This window comes from Rattus norvegicus, chromosome 14 (genome assembly GCF_021556685.1).
Source record: "Rattus norvegicus strain SHRSP/BbbUtx chromosome 14, alternate assembly SHRSP_T2T, whole genome shotgun sequence".
In the NCBI taxonomy this organism is placed as follows: domain Eukaryota; kingdom Metazoa; phylum Chordata; class Mammalia; order Rodentia; family Muridae; genus Rattus; species Rattus norvegicus.
The window spans coordinates 98,622,501-98,628,060 of NC_141547.1; the positions used below are offsets into that span (position 1 = coordinate 98,622,501).

The window sequence follows — 5,560 nt, forward strand, 5'->3', positions numbered from 1 at the left end:
AGAAAGGAAGGAGGTGGGAGGGAGGGACAGAGGGAGGAAAGAAGGAAGGGAAGAAGGGAAGGAGGGGGCCAGCATGTCCGCCCCAGAAGCAGCAGTTCCAGCTGAGTTCCTTCCTAGCTGTGCCACTTTACAGAAATAACCTAACCTCTCTGTTGGACGCAGGGCTCATGCCTGTAGTCCAGCGCCTAGGAACCTGAGGTAAGAGAATTGGCACCATTTGGATACCAGCCCCACGGTGAGGTCCTGTCTTAATGGAGGAAGAGGGCACACAATCTGACAAGAAAGACTGGGGAGCGAGTCCAAGCCCTGTTTTCTCCGTTCTGGGTACTTGCAGGACCTCTCTGCCCCGTGGGAGGCCAGAGTGCAAGCATGGGGAAGGGGGCTGAGCAAAGGGGCGTGAGGCCCCGGGACAGTTTTTATTGCTGCAGCTACTAACTAAACCCTGGGTGACTGACCCTGGAGTCCGACCTACTTATCCTTGTCAAAAGTCTAATCCTCCAAGGCTGAGAAGGAGCCTCATGCTCCGGGTGTGTGTGTGTGTGTGTGTGTGTGTGTGTGAAGCTGCTATTCTGGACCCACCCATTTCTCCACCAAGCAGATGTGGTTGTTGGAAGCCAAGGCTGCTTGGGGGCCCACAGCAGGAAGGAGATTGAGCTGAGGAGCTGGGGTCCTGAAGAGGGGGACGAGGGGCTGGCTGACTGCACAGAGCCTGCCCTGGCCTGCTGGTGTGGAGTAAGTTGGCTCTAAGAATGGTTGTGCTATAGAGCGAAGGATGGGACCCTGACCAGGAGGAGATTGGGCAGGAGCTGTGCTTGCACAATATTGCTTTGGGAGCCTGGGTGGGCGGCTGCCCTGACCTGCCCTGCTCTGCCCTGCCATCGACTTAGCTGCAACAGTAGTGCCTCCCCTGTGCCTTATGTGGCAAATAAAAAGAGAATTTAACCAGCACATAGGTGCTCTCAAAATGCAGCAAGGACCCCAGACCAATGGCAGTCACACACACACCCCCGCCAGGCAGCCCCCAGAGGACCCCTCCCTAGTCAGGTTCCATTTTGACATAATGGAGTCCATCTGTGGATTTATTCACGGGGGAAAAAAGGGGGAGCATAGCTCGTGTGGGGACACCTGCAAGGCACTTCATACACCTCCTGTTTTGTTTACCGGAAGGGGATGTTCAGCAACTCACAGAGAAGGTATGGTTGTGCCCACCACCACACAGCAAGATCAGCGATGGAACCCCCATGCTGAAGCTCGCTCCCACCTGTCCGCTCCTTCCATTTCCGTTTTTTCCACTCTGGAATTTTCCGTTCCATTTGTTGAATGCCACTTGTAAGGAGGCTGCCTGGTGCGTCTCGATCAGGAATGTGCTAAATGGCACTCTGTACAAGCTGGCTTCTCCCACATTTTGGTCCCATCAAATGCCACGCCTTCCTGTAATTATGAGACATTCTTCTCTGGATATTTGTGGCGGGGCAGGAAGCCCTTAGTGCAGCTGTGCCCCTGTAGGTTAGGAACTGTGGTGTGGTGAGATCCAGGGCCGGCGCTGTCATAAACAGACCCTATGGAAACCTTAGAGCCTCTCACATGCCTGAACATGAACACGGAAGGGAAAAGAACGTGAAATAACCAGCCGAAGCGCAAATATCACCAAAGGCAGCTAGAACGAGCACCGCACTTCAGATACCCCGGACCGGTCTTCCCCACGCATCAAGGGGTAGAACATATATCTAAGGACAGTTTCTATCTACATATACATTCTGTGGCTATGGCAGAAGTGGGAAATCCAAAATCTACCCCAACCACATCCTTTTATTTTGACCCCCGCCCCCAGGTTGGGGATGGAAACCCCGTCTCAGGCAAGCATCGCTGAGCTGTGTTCCCTGCCTCCCATTTTGTCATTCCAGCGGCTTATAGCATATTAATATTTATAATAAATACTTTGTAAATGCCCCCTAACATCTCACAGGAAACACATGTGACCTATATATACACATCTAAAACTTCTTGTGTGTGTTGGGGGGTTAGGGGGGCGCGGTGGTACATCCGGGTGGACCTCTGAGCTTGAGGCCAGCCTGCTCTACAGAGTGAGTTCCGGGGTAGCCAGGGCTACACAGAGAAACCCCGTGTCGAAAAACAAAACAAAGCAAAAATTTCATGGTTCTTAAGCCAGAGCTTCTCAAGCCTGGCATGGATGTTTGGGGACTGTGCAATGAATCACTGTGATCATTAGTGTTGTGGGCTCTCGAGATGCCAGCAACATCTGCCTCTAGGCGTGGCAAGAAAGAATGTCTCCGGAGACTGCCAAATGTCCAAGGCTTAGGCTAAGGGGTGAGCTGACTGAGTGCACTGCAGTCCACGGGTTGTCACATCGACTCTACATGCACCAGCTACGCTTATATCTGGCTTTTGGTCATAGGATGGTGGAGAGAGAATACTGTCTGGAATCTGGTACCGAGGTGAGACTTGGCATCACTGCTGAGGGTGCCGGTGAAGACAGGCTCACCCTAGCTTTGCACGGGGTACAGAGGCCCTGGACCACTAGATCTTGGCACTTTGGTCTGGCTCCTTCTCTCCAAGCTAACCAACCTAGCAGGGGCCTCCCTGTCATTTTGACTTAGTCCCCTGGTCAATCAGAGTGGCAAAAGGCAGTAGGTTAACTGCTTTGTTTTAAAGAGTCTGGATCGCCAACACCCCTCCTTCACAAGGGGCCTCTGCCAAAGAGGGATGCTACTTCCTGTCTTAGAAAATCCAACCACAGCCAGCCTGTTGGTTCCAGGGCAGAGAGCAAGTGGGGTTAGGAGAAAGGGAGAGGCTGATTGGGGTGCCTTCGTGTGCAGCCTCCAATCCTGCAGGGTCCTGAGGCCTGTGAATACTGTCAGTTCACCATCAGCAGGGAATGACGGTAGAAAGCCTAGGTGCTGTAAACATATGTTAGTGTAAACAAGGTGAGCAGTGGGCAGGAGACAGGAAGCCCCCTCTGTACCCCTTTTACTGAATGAACACGTCAATAAATAAACCCATGGCCATGGTATCGAAACCGGGATGTGTGAGAAGCAAAGATCAGGACCTGTAGCCCACAGTCCTTACACTGTCCCAGGACCCCTAGATGTGACTGGGGCTTGTAAATTAACCCTGAAGTTATCTCCTATCCTCCTCATATGCCCAGTGTGGGCCTAATTCCTACCTGAGTCCCAGGTGGACACAAGTGTACCCTGCTCTCTCCTGACCCTGGCCTCTAACCACTGCTAGAGTGTTTTTTCGCCTCCCAAACCCAAACTGAACCAAACCAGATGGAACTGAACCCCAGCCCCAGTTCTCGGTGTGATCCAGAGGCATGGACAGCACAGACTGATGAGCAGGGGAGACAGCAGCTGTCTTGGGCCTCAGGGCACTCAGGTGGGGTGGGGCAGAGCCAGCCCAGCCGAGATTGGCAGCAGCAAGGTCTCTCTATGGTAGTAACCATAATTCCACACAGCCAAAGGCCTGGCTGAGAAGGGAATGGGCCTCTGCCTCTGCCAGAGCTCTTCCTGTTAGTCATCAACCCTAGGCTTCAGGCCATCACACTGGTGGGTAGTTCAATGTCCTTTCTGGGTCACATGGCACTCGGTAGTGGCGTGCACTCATACATACCCACACGGTTGCGCGCGCGTTCACACACACACACACACACACACACACACACACACACACACACACACACGCAGTTCTTCTCAAACACTCCAACTCAAGAAAGTAAGTTCTAACAGTGGAGTTAACCTCAGAGAGAGGTGGCGATGTCACAGCATTAGAAGGTTTTCCTGTGGATGGATCGGGTGCCATTTCATATGCCTTCTTAGAGACCCACATCTTCTTAAAGGTGTTCAGGGACGCACAGAGCCACCAATCAGTGTGGAATACCTCTCTTCTGGGGGCAGCTATCCTGGTCGTCCCATCTGTGGAAGCTAGTTTATTCCCTTTACTCCCGTTACCTTTGGACAGGGTAGAACCCTCGGAGAGGACAATGTTGGAAAAAGTGTAGGCTGTAAGTCCAGGACTTCTGGATGGCAAACACCGCATCTCACGGGTATATTTACTCTCCTCGCCAATCACAGCTCAGGGCCGGGAACCTGGAAGGGCGGATCTCAATGGTGCTGCCATCACACAGGTCGTCGTATTGAGCCTTCCTGGTCAGGTAGCAGGCTCTTTCTTTTATGGCCTTGACGCTCTCAAACTCGGAGGAGTGGAAATCATAACCCTCCTTCCGCAGTAGAGGCGGAGGAAGCACGAGGCATCTCCGCCAGCAATATCGATGAGCATGATGAAGCGAGGCATGGCGCGAAGCCTTCATACAGCGGGACCGCGTGGGTCACAGCAACCACAGAATCCCGTGGTGCCGCTGTGGCATAAAGCTTGCATGAAGATGAAGAGAGCTGGCATGCTGAAGATCTCGGAGAAAACTTCAGCAGCTTGCTCCAGAGTTTTCCCGAGGGCTTAAAGGTCCAACAGTCAGGAACACAGGATGCTCCTCCAAGAAAGACTGCAACCGGTCCTCCGAATAGACATATTGCCAAATGCGCTCTACGTCGTTCCAGTCCTTGACAATGCCATGATCCAGGGGGTAGCGGATTGACACCAGTGCTCCTCAGCTTTGGAGCTAATAAACAGGACACCTTCGAGGGCTCCTGCCATGACACAAACACATTTGGGTCTGCCCACATAGCTTGGAAAGCCATATCTGAGGATCTGATCACCAGCGAAATCAGCTTTGACTACATTGGATCCGTCGAAGACCCCAACAGGCTGGTTGTGGATCACATGGGACTCCATGGCAGAGGAATCTTTCTTCTGAAGAAGGAACTGCCCCCTCAGTCTGCTCTCCACGTAGTATTTTAGATCACAGATGATCACAGGAAACCGAAGCCATGAGTACGGAAGGACTACCATATTAGAGAAATAAGAAACCGCTTTAGAAAGAGAAAACAGGCTGGAGAGATGGCTCGGCAGTTAAGAGCACTGACTGCTCTTCCAGAGGTCCTGAGTTCAATTCCCAGCAACCACATGGTGGCTCCCAACCATTTATACTGGGATCTGATGCCCTCTTCTGGTGTGTCTGGAGAGAATGACAGTGTACTCACATATATATAAAATATAAATTAATCAATTTTAAAATGAGAAAACTACAGGATGGTGTGCACACACCTTTAATCCCAGCACTAGGGGATTCTAGAGAGTTCCAGGATAGTTAGGGTCACACAGAAAACCCCTGTCTTGGAAAACCAATAGAAGAAAAGAGGAAAACTATGGACAAAGCTGGGGTGAGCCAGACTTTGAAGTCCTAGCACCAGGATCCTTGCTTCCCTATTTTGTGACCTAGGAGTGTTCCGCTAGTGTCTGGGAAATAATTTGATGGTTAAGAGCACTTGGTGCTCTTCCAGAGGACCTGGGCTCAGCTCTCAGAATGAATGGTTCACAGCTGCCTGGAACCCCAGCTCTAGGGGATCTGATGCCCTCTTCTCACCCACCCTCCACATGGCATACAGACATAAATAAAATTAAAAATTGTCACACTGGCGGAAATCTC

The 5,560-nt window shown here is 51.7% G+C and overlaps 1 pseudogene across 1 annotated transcript; it reads right to left on the bottom strand.

Annotated features, from left to right (window-relative positions):
• Nucleotides 1-1,061: 1,061 nt before the first annotated feature.
• Nucleotides 1,062-5,235, bottom strand: Actr1a-ps1 (actin related protein 1A, pseudogene 1; annotated as a pseudogene). Its single transcript, XR_015637563.1, has one exon. The product of XR_015637563.1 is annotated as an actin related protein 1A, pseudogene 1 (transcript).
• Nucleotides 5,236-5,560: the final 325 nt, after the last annotated feature.